The 17,790-nt window shown below is 44.3% G+C and overlaps 1 protein-coding gene across 5 annotated transcripts in view; it reads right to left on the reverse strand.

The window, feature by feature from the left end:
- WASHC1 (WASH complex subunit 1) overlaps positions 1 to 8,277 on the reverse strand; it is a gene marked incomplete at its 5' end in the record, with an annotated part of 31,467 nt that extends 23,190 nt beyond the window's left edge. The window contains 3 exons of one of the 5 annotated variants that reach the window (XM_083859860.1): positions 1,573 to 1,616; positions 6,945 to 7,094; positions 8,248 to 8,264. Of the gene's footprint in view, positions 1 to 1,572; positions 1,617 to 6,944; positions 7,095 to 7,995; positions 8,041 to 8,247 lie in introns of those variants that run through there. The other 4 variants (XM_083859861.1, XM_083859862.1, XM_083859859.1 and 1 more) reach the window with 4 other exon arrangements.
- Positions 8,278 to 17,790: the final 9,513 nt, after the last annotated feature.

The following is a 17,790-nucleotide window of genomic DNA, read 5'->3' on the forward strand; positions in this document are numbered from 1 at the left end:
GCTACTCCCAAACCATTTCTTTCCCTGCAGTCAGAGGGTACAGACTTTCCTCCAGGCCCCACTGCTCCCTTGCACAGAGAGGAGGGCCCAGTACTGGGCAAAGCAGGAAAGTCCCTGGGTGCTCCTGCTCACAGTGTCACAGTTTGTCTGTCGGTAAATATCACCCTCACAGGTTCTCAGTAAAGATCTCAAATGAGCTTCGGATTCTCACCTTTCCTAAAAAAGCCAAAACAACACAGCGGAGAAATACGGCAGACTCTGGAAATTACTGCCAGAGACAGATACAAGAGACAATTCTTTCTGTGCAAGAGAACAAGTTGGAGGTCTATAGCAAGGAGGAGTAAAAACCTAAATGACTAGACCCATGCAAAATCTCATGCCACAGATGCTATTTGTTACTTCTTAGGACCAAAATAATTGGAGAAATACGGCAGTTTTACAAACAATTTGAGTAAGGGCGTCAGCATCTGGTTGGAATAAAAGGAGAATTGCTTCATGTAAAAGAGAGACTGCAGGAATTAGGAATATTTTAAAAGGGGAAATTCAAAATATTCCCTGCAGAAGCCAGGAAGGAAAGCAAAGACTGAACATCACTCAGTAAGACTGACTCTTCTTTTACCTCAAACTCCATGCTCCACTATCAGAATTAGTACATTAAAAAATAAAAAAAGCGAGTGCTGCATGTTAAAATATGTCAACTCTTCTACCCTATCCAATGGGTGCCAAGCCTTCAAGTAACACGAACAGCAAAGGTGCAAATAAACTGCTTATATCTTATGTACAGAAGGGACTTCTAGCAAATCAACAAACTGTTTCCAGCATGACTCCAGACTCTTTCAGAGGGAGCTGGTGTGTCCTGCAGGAGTACAGCGTGCTGGAGTTATGAGGGCTGACATGAAACACTCTGATGCTACACTGTGAAATGGACACACGTGCCCAAAGGAAGTATGAGTCACAAAAAAAGATGTGAGATCACCCAAGAGATTTAATCACTCGTGGTGTGACCACCAATGGGTCACACAAAGCAGAAGAAACAGCAACACAGAGCTTTTGTGATCAAAGAGGCTCTGGAAAAGAGCTGCAGCATCTGAGGGTTCCAGCCATTTTTAATTCAATTATTTTTTCTATGTCAACTTTCATGATGAAGACAAATATGCTCTGATGTTATATAATAACCTCATTTACCTTATTAAAGTGAAAATAAAGAGAAAAAGGCTGTTTTCTCACTGCACCACCTGCTTCCAAGTGTTATGTCCTGATTTGGAAGCTCTAGAGCTGCTGACTGCTCATATTTGCACTTGTGCCTCCAGCTGTCTGTGCCTTTCACCCCAGGTGAGCTGGTCCAAACCTTCCCAGGGCTGGTGTCTGTTCCTCCGCACTCAGAGCTGTTCTCTCCCTCTCAGCTCCAACTCTCACACTGGAAAAGCGAGAGAAACAGCAGCAGTGGGGAACACAAATCTCCACCAGACTGTCTCTCCTTCCCAAAAGACATAAACCAGGGCAGACACAGGCTGAGCACTCCAGGGTTTTGAGGCATTTGGAACCAACAGCTGGGCTTACTTGTGCACTCACCAGAGCCAAGTCCAATACTCTGAGGGACACGTGGAGCTCTGCCCCTGGAAAAGGAAGTATAAAATTCACTGCTCTGGGCAGGCAGAGAAACACCCCACCTGCTTTGCTCACCTCTCTCCATAACAATAAAACTTATGTCAAGGCAACCCCAAAAAAACTTGCTACAGAGCAAACAGAGTTTGTAAAAGAAGCAAGTCCTCCCTAACTTCTTTAGAAAGTACTGCTCTATGGAGGATTGACCATTGGAATGATTATCTAAAGATAAAACAACCCCACAACCTTAAAATATCTTAGTTTTTCAAAGGAACATAAACAAAGGCAATACTAAAAAAATAGCTTGGCTGCCGTTAACAGAGGCAGAATGTAAACTATATACAAGCACTTACCAGACGTGCACTTTGCTGTGAAAATAAAGGGAGACTAAGGCAAGTCACCAACAATACCAGCTTCCTTAACGTTTCAAGAAACTAAAAAGACCAGGCTCAGGGGAGAAGTGGGATTAAATACTTTGAAAAAAATGAGTGTGTGTGCTTCAAAGCTACAATGGCTGCTTCAGCAGCTACTGTGCTGCTGCTTCTGGAAAGGCAGCAAGAACTAGAGGCCGTTAAATCCCACGGGCAGTAACATCTCCAAGAAGAAGTGACAGGTTACCTCTAACCCTGTGTCTCTTTTGTAGGATCCTAATAAAAGATCCGTGCCTTGTGGCCACCTGTAAGGACACAGGAATCAGCAATATGCAATATAACAAATGTCTGCATATCCCTCACCACACCCCACTGCCCCATCACCACCAGAATGGTTCTGAAGAGGGAACAGAGCAAGGCAGAAATGAACCACGGGTTAAGACCAGACACACCCCAGAGATGGAGCAGACAGGCTCTGGGCACAGCTTTCAGAACATCCTGTCTCCTCTGGCAAAGGAAAGTCACTTCCACCACTTGGTCAACCATTACAAGTCATCCCAAACTCCTCCCTGGGAGTAATTTCTTACACATAACACTTTGTACCATGTTTACCTGAACAAACAATTTCCCATGGTCAAATCTGCTAGCATGTTCAAGTCATACCTTGACTGTTCTAGAGGCTTGCCTAGAGACTACCCCAACAAAATTTCAGAATTAAATCCTCCAAGGAAAAAATAAGAACAATATAAAAAGTTAATTACAACACTTTGCCCTCCACAGATAAAGCACACTCCTATGAGTTTACCAGCTGCAAAACCAGAAAGCTGTATTTTAAAAAGATTTGAAAAGCAAAAGATGTCATTGTATATGCTCTTCCTGTTGAGGGGCAGGATAAGGCAGTGCGCACACACACTTACACAGATGTAGACACTGAAACAAAGCTGGAAATTGCTCAAATGCAGCACAGGAGCCTACATACATGTCCTATTATGATGCAGCATCCAGTCGTTCCGCCCTGTGTTGACACTCATGGGAGGGGATGAAATTCAGTCCTTCAGCAGAGCACATCAGAGGTAACTATCCTGGATAAGAGGGCAGGATGCATTTCCTGCAGTGAGATGAGAGGCTCACCACGGTCCTTGTGCTAATCCAACTTTGGTAAGTTAAGAGGATGAAAAGTCTATTTATATTTTTTAATTAACCATCTTCTACAGTGTTATTAAGCAGCAATCAAGGATGCAGATGCTACTGATTTGACTGGTTAGAAAGTACACTGTGCTGAATATTAAGGAACTCTGCCCCTATAAATAGGTGTAATCACCATCTGAAGCTGGAAGGCAGTGATGAAAGAAAGCATTAACAAGACCCTAATTAGGCCTCGTAGCAGGCTGTACTCCACCAGGGTGCTCATGTTACTCCATGTCTCTTACAGTAGCACCCTCAAACTCCGTTCCAGATGTTACTGCTTTGGTCTCAAGACCTCTAAATAGCTATTTCAGGCAAGAGTGGGGTTTCTCCATCTTTAGAGTGCTTGGCATTGGCTGGGATTTTGCCTCCCAGTGCTATTTTTGGAACAAAACTACTCCAGCTTTCAGCTGTCCCACCCTGCCCACTATCAAGAAGTGAATTTAAACTGAGGAGCTGGAGTTCCCCAGACACAGAAATTGGCAACAGAGGCAGGAAAATGAAAAGCTTGAGAAGCCATCATTCTCCCTCCCTCTGAGCAGCAGGAGCACACCACAGCCCAATCTCCATCACAAGGTTATTTTAGCCACAGCTGTAAAAGGCTTTTCAGCTCCTCTCCTCCAGCTTTAGAGGACACTTACCCAATCTCAGTCTTTCAGCCTATCCTTGCAGAAGAACACCAGCAACAAAAAAAAAGCCCATGTAGAAAATGAATCCTACAGGGCATCGCCTGCTCCCACAACTGCTCATTGATACGGGACTACCTGAACAACCAAAACCTTTCCAAAAAGTCAGCCTCACATCTCACCACGGTCCTGCAGGAGCAGCAGAGCACTGAGGAGCCTGGCAGTCAGCAGGAGCACTTGAAGAAAAGCAGTGGCCTGTCAAAAATCCACTTCTGAAAGCGTGAGCCCAGCATTTAAGGCACCTCCTTCTCAAGAATCCAGAGCCTGTTAAAAAGACCTTTGGCTCAGGCACTTTGCATTGAAAGAAATAGTAGCTGCGGCAGGTAATACAGGTGACATCTGGAGACTCCCTCTTACCCTAAAAACTACCCAGAGCTTGTTGGTTTGTCACACACTGCCATATTCCACTTAGGCTTAAGAGAAAGAATCAAAATTTGAGATCCCAGAGCCCAGCTTTACAACAGCATGTGGCAAGTCTTTGGCAAAATACCAGACATTTAAAGATGGATTAGATACAAATAATATTGACTCTCCAGAAGAGAGAATGCTATCACAGTATTTTTTTAAGAGAATCTGAAAAGTAGAGACTTAAATGAATTTTAAGGTGCACTTCAATCCTGCCAGCTCCATAAGATAAGGACCCCTCTAAGCCACTGCTGTCTCCAGGACAATCTTTCCCCTCAACACAGACAACCTCCCTCACCTTGCTGAGAAGGCCCTGTCCTCTGAGCACGGGCTGAAATTGATTTCCTCCAGCTGGATACATAAAGCTCATTTTGACAGACAGATGTTGATTTCTAAAGTTAATCAGATAATCCCCTCTGCACTGCCACCTTTGGCTCTCATCGGTAATGCAGACAATCAGCTGCTGTAATGAACAATTGACCCCATTCCAGGGCAGCGCACACAACTGACCACAAACGCTCTGCTAATTGCCTGCCTTCCCCTCCTATCATTATTTATTACAAAGGAAGCCTAAACAAAGCTACACCTACTATACAGACATCACAACTGAAGTTAAGAATCCAGCCCCAAACGTCCAGTCACAGCTTGCTCTTTGACTTCCCCAATGGGGACTTGGGTTTTGTATGCCTGAAGTACACAGAAGCCACTGGCTATGCAAAGCCCTCTAGAGAGACATTTCTCTGCAGTAAGTTCTCTTAAACAATGGAATTCCAAAACCAGGATAACCAGAATGATGATGTAGAGCTTCCTGCAGAATGTGTGGAGCTTCTCATTCTCACTATCAGACCACAGCAATACTTACTTCCAGAAACACACCATGTACAAAAAAAAAAAACCAAAACCAAAAAACCAACAAACCAAAAAACCCCAAACAAACAAACAAGAAAGAAAGAAAGACAGAAAGATGCAGCTAGTTTTTCCCTCTAATTTCCTGATGCAAACCATCTCCACCCTCCTGTAGAGTGAGCCCAGCTGCAGATGTAACCACTGCCACATCCCAGAGCCACAAACCATAACTTGCAATGCCCTGGTTGGCACCTCCACATTCAGCACCCTTTGCTCCAAAGTTCTGGAGTTTTACAGCCCCCAGGCTCCACATGCCACATTACAACAAAGCCTCAGACATTCAGTTTAGGAAACAACCAAATCAATCCAGCAATCAGATCAATTCCTGCCTGTTTTATACATTCAAAAGCAAAGGTAATGCTTGCGTTTCTAGAAGACAGGAGAGGAACTCACTAAATCAGGAATGTCTTCGAGTCTGTTCACATTTGCGAGAAGGAATATCCCTAAGAACGGCCTGATTGACAGGAGCTGACAAACAGCTGGGTCAGATAAATGACACCTGGATGGGCTATTTTCTGGGAAATGTTTTCCTGTGAAGGGGTCTAAGCGGAGCTGATTAGCCACAGAAATTGCTTTTCTGAGTGATAAAAATGATTCCCTTCATTCTCTTACACCACAGCCATGGGAAACATAACAATTTCAGACATAATCCTCTTCTTCCTCTGCACGTTACCTTTAATCTAAAAAAATGTTATATATATATTAAAAAAAAAAAAAAAATCTGCTTTGCTCTCAGGATTACTTCAATACTATTTTCCCCCAGCCCTCAATTTCTGCTGTTCCCTTTGACTCCCCAAGCTGAGCCTGACCTGACCACAATCACCTGGTGTTACCCAGAAGGCAGATTGCAGAATTATCTGCTTTAAGTTTTCTGGCCCGTGAACTCCTGAGCTGAGAGAAGAGAACAGCACTTTGTATCTGAAGGAATGAAGATTTAAAACTCAGTTTAAATACCTGGAGTGATAGAAGAAGGACAGATGCTAAGAATAGCAGCCTGTGCTGCTCTGGGAGTGCCTCAGGCACTCTTCTGCCTCAGGGCTCTGGAGGTGTGGCTGTTTCTCCCCATTCAAGGCATGCCAGGAATACAGAGATATATCAGGCAGCCTCTACACCCCAGCTTTGCTACTCAGACAAGACAAACGTAATGAAATATCAGGAGAATTTATCAGCCAACCTTCCTAAAATAAAGTCTAAGCAAGGGACAGTTGACTGGAGCACCTCTGATTCCCAGAACACTGCCATGCAGAAAAGCCACTACAAGGACATGCCAAAGCCACTTTACTTCCAGGCCTTGCCTCTGGCAGGAGCAACACTCTCCGCTCCACTTCCTCTCCCTGCTCCAGGAAGGCTCTGTATTCCAGGGAACAGCCAAGGAATGGGGGCAGCTCTGGCTTCTACCTCATCTACTCCAGGACAGCTCAGCCCAGCCTGCAAATCACGGCCAGGACAGCAGCCAGGCAACCTCCACGGAGTAAAGAGGTAATTCCCCGCAAACTCCCAAGTGACATTTGCCTCCATCATGTGAAATGCCACAAGCACTGTCAGCACTGTCCGGCACTCCCTGTTGGAGCTGCACTGTGACTTGTGCAGAGTCAACAATTAGTCTCCTCTGCACAAGGATAAAGAGCCTCCTCTTTGGGAAGAGTCTTTGGGAAAATCCCGGTGCTATTCAACCATTCAATATCTGAACTGCATTTAATAACCCAAGGAAAAAAACCCAAACAAAACCCCACCAAAACACAAAACCCTCACAGAAAAGCAAACAAACAAAAAGGAGGTGGGAAACCTTATCACAGGATTTCCTGTTGATTTCCAAAATAAACAGTATCAATGACCATCACTGCTGGACATGAATTCACATCCATCAGCATCTCCTCTTCATGTGCACAGCTGGGTCTAGTAGTCCTGTGGTCTCCTTACTGCTGGCCAACTCATTCTTTATTTCAAACACAGGAAAAGATTATTACAATAACTGCAATTATCATATCAGCATTTGAGTTCACTTGCAAATATTGACAATATGGTTTTATTTTACAAATCATTACAACCAGCACAACTACTGGCCTGGGACTGTACTTGGAATAGTACAAAATACCCAAACCCCACAAGCCATTAGCTGACCTTCTGAGCAAAAATTACATAACACACAACAGAGTCCCGGGTCTCTCTCTGACACCTCCTTCTCTTTTTCTTGTTACTCCCTTCAGGCTGCAGCATCTCCCATCTGTCCCCACGGGGTGCCTGGTCTACACTGCCCTTCCATTCCCTGAAACACTGTGTGGAGCTCAGGAGTCCAACTTGAGGATTCCATTTGAATCTGAATGCTTTTTGAATGCTTTTCCACTTCAGGATCAGAAACAATCTCTCAAAACTGATGTCCCTGCCCGCCTGGCAGGTCTCCCAGCTCATGCCATGGCTCAGCACCGAAGCACCACAGCAATCACAGAAGGGCTCAGGCTGGACGGGACTCAGTGGGTCACCGGGCCCAAGCCCGTGCTCAGGCAGAGTCATCCTGGAGCACCCAGCACAGGACTGAGCCCAAATGGCCCTTCAGTATCCAGTGAGGGAGACTCCACAGCTTGTCTGGAAAACTCTTTTTTGAGGCTGAACAGACCCAGCTCCCTCAGCCTGCCCTCACCTGAGAGACGCTGCAGACCCTTAATCAGCTTTGTCGCTCTCTGCTGGAGCCCCGTGACTCACACGCCCTGAGGAGCCCAGAAACGGGCACGGCACTCCCGGCGTGGCCTCACCAACACCGGGCAGAGGGCGGGACCACAATCCTCCGACCTGCAGGCAGTGCTCTCCCTAACGCACCCAGGACAAGAAGTGCCACGAACCATTTTCCAACCCGGCCGTCCCTCCCTCACAGACGCCGCTCAGCTCTCCTGCCCATCAGCAGGCTGGGCCCGGACGTGACAGGCCGCAGGCCCAGCGCAGCCTCCCGCGGAGGCCCCGCTCGGCCCGGCGGGCGAGTACCCACCGGGGCCGCGGCTGCTCCCCGGGGCCGCTCCCGGGGCCCTTCCCGCTTTCGGAGCTCTGAGGGCTCTGAGGGCTCTGAGGGGCCCGGCCCCGCCCCGCGCGCTCCTCACCTGCCGCCCGCCGCCACGCCCCGCGCCGCTTCCGCCCTCACGGCCGCGTCACTTCCGCCCGGCCGGGGCGCCACCCCGGGCCGCCGTCCAGAGGAAGTGACCGACGGGGAATGGCCTGGGCCGGGAGGGGCCCCGGGCACCGCCGAGTGCAGCTCCCGGCCCGGCCCGGGACACCCCCGAGCCTTGTCCAAACCTCCCGGAGCTCCGGCAGCTGGGGCTGTGCCCGCTGCCCTCTGGGGAAACCTTTCCCTGATTCCCGGCCTGACCCTGCCCTGGCACAGCCCGGGACATCCCCTGGGGTCACAGGTCACCAGGGAGAACAGAGCAGGGCCTGCCCCTCTGCGGGAAGTGCAATGTCACTGTGCGCTCTGCCCTCAGTCTCCTCCAAGGGCCCTCGGCTGCTCCTCACGGGCTTCCCCTGCGGGCTCTTGGCCGTCCTCGTGCCTTCCTTTGGACACTCCAATAGTTCCAGCCCGAACTTGGCTGCTTCTTTGCTCTGTGCTATCTATGGCAAGCAAAAGGGGGGATCTCTTGTCTCACACCACTCTCCACTGCTCATGTTTAGAGGTGGCAATTTAAAACTCGTCTTAAAAACAGAATTTTTAAGAATGTTACGCTAGTTTGTTATTGTATTGCTTTCACACTTCCCTTTTCCATTGCAGCAACCAAGGTCTCCCAGCACAAATGCTCCTGAAAAATGAATTGTAAGAGCACATCCGTAAACATTAAACCCACACTTTAAAGGGCTTTGTGCTGCACATGACAGAGGTATTTGAATGCTTTTCCACTTCAGGATCAGAAACAATTTCTCAAAACTTATGTAAACAGTTACAACTTCACACCATTTGAATAGCAAATACCGGCTTGTGGATGCACCAGGGAACACTTGTGATTGATATGTAGCATTAAAAGTGGTGCACAGGGGAAAAAAAGAAGGCAAGCGTCTTCAAACAGGGAATGCACTTGGAGACATCAGCACCCACTCATGCATATTCAGCTCAGGGGAGAAGGGTAAATTCATTACATAAATCATCTGTTGCAGATTGTTTGCTCAGTTCCACACCTTTGGGGGAGTGATGTTGGACCCAGTGGAGTTGCAGAGGAGATCAGTAGCCAGCAGCAGCAGCAGCTTCTTTGTTTCAGAGCCTGCAGGAGGTGCAGTTCTTGCCCTTGTGATGTTTTAATGATGGGCCTGGTAAGACCCATAAGTATGAAAAGCATAAAGGCACAAGGCCCGAGCACTAACGACCAGGGTAGGAGCTATTGAAACTCTCTGTGAGGAATGGAAAATCCTGCCAAAAACTCAAAGCAGATAAAAAATCAGATCTATCCAAATGTGAACAAGGAGCGTGTGTGGGGGTGTCAGGACCTGTCAAAAATAAAACGGGGAAGCGGATGTAAGAAGCAACAATCCAATCTATTCTTATCCATTGTTATTTATATACTGCTGATGGAAAGCCCTCCAAATGCTTTTTCCTGCTTGGTGAAATCCAGTTCAAACCATTTACAAAATTCAAGAGAATGCAAGAGGTGATGGCAGGCTGATACAGTCCCTTCCCATGTCCCCCTCCCAGCCTGAGGAAGAGGAGCCAGCAGGTTTGCAAAATCCATCATTAAAGGACAAAAAGAGAGCGAACAGAGAGAGAGAAAAGGCAGACTGGATCTTGGGCTGAGTGGGCAGAGCAGCAGCAATACAGCAAATCCGAGGTGAGAGGCAATAGCAGGGTGGCCCTGGACTGGATAAAGCACTAGGAAGAGCCTGAATGAGAGGCTGTAAATGGTTGTGAACTCCTGAGTAATGTTGTCATATATGAAACTTCCTGTCTTGCAGACAAGATCTGTCTAAGCAGGCACAAGCAGATGTGGACAACGCCACAGAAAGAATCTGGAGGCAGATCAGGAGAGCAGCTGCTTGACACAGTGTTTAATTCAGCTGCAAAGGCACCAATCTCCATCCAGCTGCAGGGCTTGGCTCTTGGAACTGGCTGGTGGAGATGGAGCAACACCATTCCCAGCCAGTGGAATACTGGACACAGTTTCTTCTCTCTCCAGAAAAATGTTTGCTGGAAACATTGCATAACCTTTCACAGGCTATTTTTGATGGTCTGGAGGACAGGACCCTTTCAGTTCAGCAAGGGCTACTCTCAGGGAGCAGACTGGCACCTGTGACCACCAGGCTCACCCAGCACTGCCTTGCACTGGCAAGTTTCAGCCAACATAGTCACACACAGTATCATTCTCCTCCAACAAAAGGAGCCCTGCTGTCTAGAGTCTTCTTCTGTCTGTTAGTTTTTCCATCACTACAATATTCAAGGGCTTCCACCCTGCCCAGAACTCTTACATAAAAGCTTTTTTTTCCTGTAGGCTAGAGCCATTGCAATTATATATACACAAACCAATCACTCATCTATTGTTGTGTCACAGACACAAATTTGTGTGCAGCAGCCAACCCTTTTAGATTCATATTGTATTTGAACTCATTTTCACATTTCTGAAGCTGCATTTTTCCACCAGAGTGTTTTTCTGAAGTTAAAAAAAAAAAAAAAAAAAAGGCAAACCAAAACACTCAACCTTCAAAACATTAAATTAACTTGCTCTTTCTTTTATTATCTTTTACTGAGCAAAGTCACCTTGGGCAGGTAGTGCCTCACTTTTCTCACTAGAAAAATGGAAACAATAATATTTTTCCATCTTTGATATTTTTAGGGTGCTGCTTAATATTTATTATAATGTTTAATACCAAAATTTAATAAAATAAAACCCAAAACCTGAAGGAAAAAATGTAAAAAGCATAGGTGAGAAGAATACAGAGGGCTGCTGTGGTTGTGTTTTGAAGGAGGTGGAAATTCTTGTAGTCTGTTGAACAGCATTTGTCAAACATTCAGGCAGAACTGTCTGAGTTGCTTTTGCACAAGGTCAGAACACAGATCAGCTCTTACTCCAGACATCCCTCTTGTTTGAGGGTTTTTCAGATCTGAGGGATGTTTTGCTATTCCAGTTGAATGTAAGGCTGAGCTCACCTAACCTTTAGAATTGTTTGGAGCTCAGATTTTGCTTCAGGTGTGACTCTAATGCTTTGGTTGTAGTGTTGCCTTAGAAGAGCAGGCAGGAAGGAACTGTGACCTTTGTTCTGTGTCTGGTGACAATTAGCACCTTGTCTGAGTGCACACCAACGATCAGTATGTGCTCACAAGATGTAAAAACGACACAAAACTAAACAGGGTTCTGTCATTTGGGAGTGCAAAGTAAAAGGTGAAGTACCTTTATTTCCCCATGGCATATAGATGTTCTAACTGTAACAGGAATACTGTATTACCTCTGAGGTATTCTTACTGCAGGGGGATGAAGTAAGGGCCCCTTTCCTTTTGCACAAGCTTTCTTCTGACTCGGGTATCTGGAGACACTTTTCCCACACACTTCCTCACAAACGTGGCTTTCCTCTTCCCCCAGCAGTGGGGCTTTGGGGCAAAATACAGTGGAATGGAATGAACCAGAGCCTGAAGTCGATAGAAGTGCCATACCTGTATCCTTTCTTGACCCTCTTGTTTCTCCTCCTCCTCAACTCCTTCTGCTTCCACACTTTCTCCCCTATCTCCAAGCCTACTGCTCAGCCCTGGAGTCATAACTCTAAACATCACTCACCAGCGTCACATTACTTATTCCTCATGAGTGCCAGAGCCCTTCTGTTGCCCTGTCCCTGCACTGCCCATCGGGCTCTAAGTTCTCAGGGCACAATGTGCTGCAGTATTTCACATGGGGCTCGGGCTGAGGCCCTCAGGCAATGCTGGGACCACCCCCCACCCCAATAAACAATAAAAATGCAACTTTCTCAGTGTAGGCATGAGTACAAAATGACTCTTGTATTACTGGCCCAGGTTAAAATGGTACCTCTTTGTGTGACTGCACTGAACTAGTGTCTGACGCACCTTGTACTGGCTGGCAAGGAAAAGTTGGATTGCAAAGTTCTCTATCCTGAGTGTTGCTGGGAAGACTCAGCTGTGAACTCCAAAGTGCTATTCTTCACATTGCATCTACACAATTTTACATTCTCACAGTATTAACCTTTGTTGACTTGAAAAAAAAAAAAAGCATATTTCTGAAATAAAGGTATATCAGCAAAGCCATGGTAACAAAAAATGGACCACAAAGAGTAGAAAGTCCCTGGAGAGGAGCACAGATGAGGACAGTGTTCTAGGCACATTCTTTTATTCAGTGGCTCCTTTCCACACTGCCAGAACACCCCCAGCTCTGAGAGTCCTGAGTGGGGATGACCTTGCTGCCCACGTGAGATCCGTGGGAGCACAGCACAGCAGTGTGGCTGCAGGCTAATGCTTTTATTTCTGTATCGTGTATTCCTAAGAGCATGGTAGCAGGAGGCAGGGATCAAATCCATGCTTCTTGCATAACTGAACAGAGCATTCCCACCAGGCTACCTGGCAAGACATCAAACCTCCCATACCAAGCCTTTATAAAAAAATAAATGAAAGACAGAAATATTTAGAACAGCCATGGCTAAGAGAAAAGCAACAGGTATTCTAAGGTCATCCATTTAGCCATGCTCCCAACAGTCCCAAATTACTTGTTCCATGCTGAAGTCAACACATACAAGCCTCAGAGAACCTGAACGTTCTGTTACAGCCTCACACTCTATGGCAGCCGTGCACACAATGCTGTACCCACATTCTGCAGCACTCAGCTGTTTGCCGTGCAGCCCCAGCTACCCTTTCATAGCCCAGCCAGAAACCAGCTCTCCAAAGCTTCTCCCCTTTCCTGCAGCCATGAGCCCCATGAGCCTGTCCTTCTGTTGCCATAACAGAATCAGGAGTTGTCACAAATTCACTAATTGCCCTCTGCCATGTGAAGAGGGCAGCAACCCAAGGAGGCAGGACCAGCTACAGCTCCCAGTACCATGTTAGTGAGTCATTATGGAGATCGCTCTTCTTAAGTTTATTTAGAACAGTGTGGGTGCTAAATATTAGATGTTGCTTCCAAAAAAATTGAAGATTGATTTTTTTCCATCCTGAAAGTTTCAAATAAAAATCAGCATTCTGATGAAAATTTGCTATACTCCCTCCCCAGCTTTAGACATTTTTTTTTTAAATTCTTCTGGACTTTTAATTCCTAAAAGGAGAAGAAAAAAAGATGGAATTCTCAAGAACATTTCTTCCTTTTTATAAAAATAGCTGTTTTAAAAATTCATATTTTTCAAATCACATATACTTAAACTAGGAACTTTAATAGTATTCTATCAGTTTCCAACATGAGCGTCAATGCTTTTAATTGTGCCTTTTAATGCTTCAATACATAAGTCATTGCTAGATACAAATTAGGGGATTTCTGAATATATTTGGAAAGTTAATAAAAAGAGAAACATGAAAAGAGATGCAAGACCCTACGTTAAATATTAGAACTAAAAGGAACTGCAGAGAAAAAGGTTCTATTAAAAGCCTACTGAAAATATTAGTGTGTGTTAAGACATTCTGACAAATCCTTGTCTGAATACTGACAGCAGGACACTCAAATCATTATAGGACAGTCTGTTTCCAAGCAGAATAATGAGAGGTAAAAGCAAGGGGGAAAAAAAAGAAAAAATAAGCTTTCGGTAAATAATTCATTTTCATTATTGTCACCATCAATTAGGACTCAGTTCTGAACCATTTAATTGTACTTTTGGCATTGCCTCCTAAAAACATATTTCAGAAAATTAAGTAATATGTGATTAAGAAAAAATTGCACTTTAATGAAATTTGCACTTTAATAAAAGCTTGTTCCTGCAGACTTAGTTTCAAGCTGGAAATAATTTTTCATATTTTCAAACATAAAAGCTAAATAACAGAAATCAATATTCCCTAGGAATAAGACTCACACCTGTGAGAAGTTCATTCAAATTCCTTGCTGTCAATAGCAAGCTCCTGTTTTAGGATCGAAGGAGATGTTCAAATTGGTTGGTTTGTGCAAAAAATTAATTATTTGATTTTGTTGTTGAACCAAAAAATTAAACCCTGCTTTTTGTTTTGTTTTCCAAAGACATGCCCAAAACATTGATTTCAGTGTATTTGGTAAATAATAAAACCTCCATAGTTTCGGGATAAGATATTTGCTATTTTTTGGTTGCAGCCAAAATTAGTTCTGTAACCTTTTTTTCCAGATATGTGCAATAAAAGCAAAGGACTAGATTCATAGAAGATCCTAGGCATTACACACAGAATTTTTTTTTCCCAGTTTCTACTTAAATGGAAATTTAGTGAAAACTCAAAATTCATACCTGAAATATTTTCTTTCTGAATGAACAGTGAAATACATGTTAAACATTTCCAATGAAACTATTAGTTTTGCATTTCTACCTTTCAGATGCCTTGTACTGCTCTTCAATATTCACACGAAGCTTTCTGTATGAGACTATTATAATATTTCTCATCAAAGCTTATTATATGAGGCTATTATAATTCCTCTGTGCTGCAAGCAAAATTTCCTGGTGGTCCTTAAAGTTATGCCATATTAACTGCCTTGTAATAGCTGTATGCCAAGGTACCATGTCAATTCCACATGATTTTTCTCTAGAAACGTGAAATTTTTTTGCATTTGTGTTATAACTCAGGTCCCTACATAATTCTAAGAACCACAGATGCAATCTTTCCTTTCATTTACAAAGCAGTAGGATACATATCTCCCACTTCAACCTTTAATTTCCCTTCCATATCAGAGTGATCTAAAAACGCCAAAATAACAGTATGCACCACAACATATATTTTAACATAATTTTGTCATTGTTTCAGAATAAAATGAGTGCATTTGTTTAGTAAGTATTTCTGTTAGTATTTCTATATGCTAGTGAAACTGCATAGCTCATTAAAAAAAGAGTAGAGCTAAGCATCTGTAGATTACTCCAGGCTTTAATTTTTTCCTGTTCCTGGGAGAAGATAAAGGGCTTAGGGAAAAACCCAACAAAATATTGTCCTCATTGTTTTAAATCTCAAAAATATTCAATGAATGTATCCCAAATTCACAAATAAATTTCCATTGTTTATTTTGATAAATAAACAATTTATCACGACATCCATTTTATCATGGCCTCCAGTTGTAGGTGAGCACATTCACCAAAACAAGCCAGAAACCAAGGCTCTTCATCAGGAAGACAGGGCCACAGCCAAGCTCCAACCTCCCAGCTCAGGCTGGGCTTCAATCAGCACCCAAAGAGTGTTCTCAGAACTACACAGAATGTGAATATGACCTTGAGTTTCCCACTGAGTCCTGAGCATCAGGGCTGAGCCCAGAAATCCTGCAGGTTTGTTTGAGGAGGCCTCTTTGTCTATTTTTATCCGAGTGTTTTGCTGCCAGGCAGAGGTGCTGAGCTGGATTGCTGAAGACAGGCTGCATCCTGCCCTGAACAGTGAGACAGCACTCGTGTGCTGTGCCTGCCTTTAGTGCGGGCACCTGTGGGCGTGTCCGTGCCCGGAGCCGGGACCTGACCTTTCTGGCATTCCGGGAAAGAGCTGGGCACAGAGACGGCCAGGACAGGCCAGTCCAACAGCATTAGGAGCAGGAATCTGGCTTGTAAGGAAGAGTCAAAAGGATCAGGACCTTCACAGAACAACTGCTGCAGGGGAGAAAGAATATCTGAAAGGATCCAACCATATAAACGTAAGGAAGAGATGGATTTTTGAATGTACCTCAAAATGAGCATGTAGGACTTATCAGAAGGGAAATAGAAATATCAACCAGCTACAAGAATATCCCTTAAAATTCAAACTGGTCTAGTAGCCGTGGCATTATATCCAGAGGACAGTTGGGGCAGCATCTATCTCTTATTATGCTGACTGGCATTTACAGTTGAGAGCTCCTGACTTTATTTTGGGGTTAATTCACAGAGTCACAGAATGGCCTGGGTTGACAGGACCTCTGGAGATCATCTGCCCAACCTCCCTGCTATAGCAGGTTGCACAGGATCACATCAAGCTGGGTTTTGAATATCTCCAGAGGAGACTCCACAGCCTCTCTGGATATCCTGTTCCAGTGCTCTGTCACTCTCAAAGTAAATAAGTTTTTCTCCATATTCAGATAGAACTCTCCTGTGTTTCTGTTTGGGCCCTGTGCCTCTTTCCCCGTTGCTGTGCACCTCTGAGCAGAGTCTGGCCCCATCCTCCTGATGGTATTCCTGGCACATGGAAATAGTGGCACAGCAAATGGTGGCACAGCATCCTATCTAGTCTTTATCATGGCAGAGCAGTCCATCTGCACCAGCACTAGCACTGATGAGGTAGTTTTGCTCCTTTTCCTCTTTGGAAATCTCATCAGGACAGGCAGACTATCACATTAAGAGTTCCTCTTTGAATGTGGGCAACAGGAGCTTGGCCTTGAGTAAGCACCATGACCTTCACAGAAGGGAAGGAAATACAAAAATTAATGCCAAGCCCAATATTGTTTCAGTCACATTTGGTATTTTATAGGCCTGTTTTGTTCAGTTTGGTATAGTATGGTTTATGTCCTGAAATCTATGGTCTGAAACACAGGAATGTATGTTATGGAAGACTCTCCCCTGCTGCAGAATTTCAGCCTCTCCATTTTCAGGAGCTCAGGACAACATGACAAACTAGTGCCAGGTTTGCATTAAGAACAACTGGTTTTATTTAGGTCCTCCTGAAAATTAATTTTGGTCTTTTAAAATTGACTGGCTTCATTCCACAACCACCACAGTTAAAGAATAAATACTTTATCACATTTTTTTTCATTCTATCAAAACTCATGCCATATCAATAAAGTGTTATCTGTATCTGAAAGACTGGCAGAGGGAGGTAAGTGGAAGCTGGCAGCCGATGCTTTGGCTAGACAGACTTTTGTGCTTGGCTTGAACTCACTGATTTCAAAATGAGGCCTCATGCACCTGCTTGCCTGGAGCAGCTTACAGGATTGGGGTCAGAACTGAACTGCAGCTACCAGGAAAGCCTCTCCCTCAACCCTGCCTCCAGTTTTGTCTTACCATTGTCATGCTTATATCATGTTTAGAAGCACTAATGCAGCCTGATCTCTCTAAATTATGTCATACTAGTGGAAGAAAAGAACAATGCTTGTCTGCCCCCTCCTTCTCCATACTCTCCTTCCTTTTATTTATTATTATTGTTATTATTATTTTTTTAAATGATGACTGTGAGGATGCCAGATTTATTTTGGCAGATATGGCTGCTAATTCATATCTACTATCACTGAGAGACATGATCTGAATTTGGGATGTCTCTCTATTTATAATCTATTTGTTATCTTACTAAATATTTGTGATTTGTTTATCTGACACAGATGACATGTTTATTATTACAAATAAGCTTCTTGGTCATGATTCACACTGGTCTCTATTATTTTGGACTGTTTTCATTTATCTGTAGGCAGCTCATTCTGTTTTATATATTCTGTCACAGTTGGTTGTGTTTTGCCTTTTTTGTGCTGATCTGTGTAAAAAAGCCCAAAGCATCACATAAAAAATTAAAACCCAAAGAGAATGTGTCCAAAATCACCACTCTATGACATCCATCCAGCAGTAATTTCAATGTG

This window comes from Zosterops lateralis (genome assembly GCF_965231275.1).
Source record: "Zosterops lateralis genome assembly, chromosome: 4".
Lineage (NCBI taxonomy): Eukaryota > Metazoa > Chordata > Aves > Passeriformes > Zosteropidae > Zosterops > Zosterops lateralis.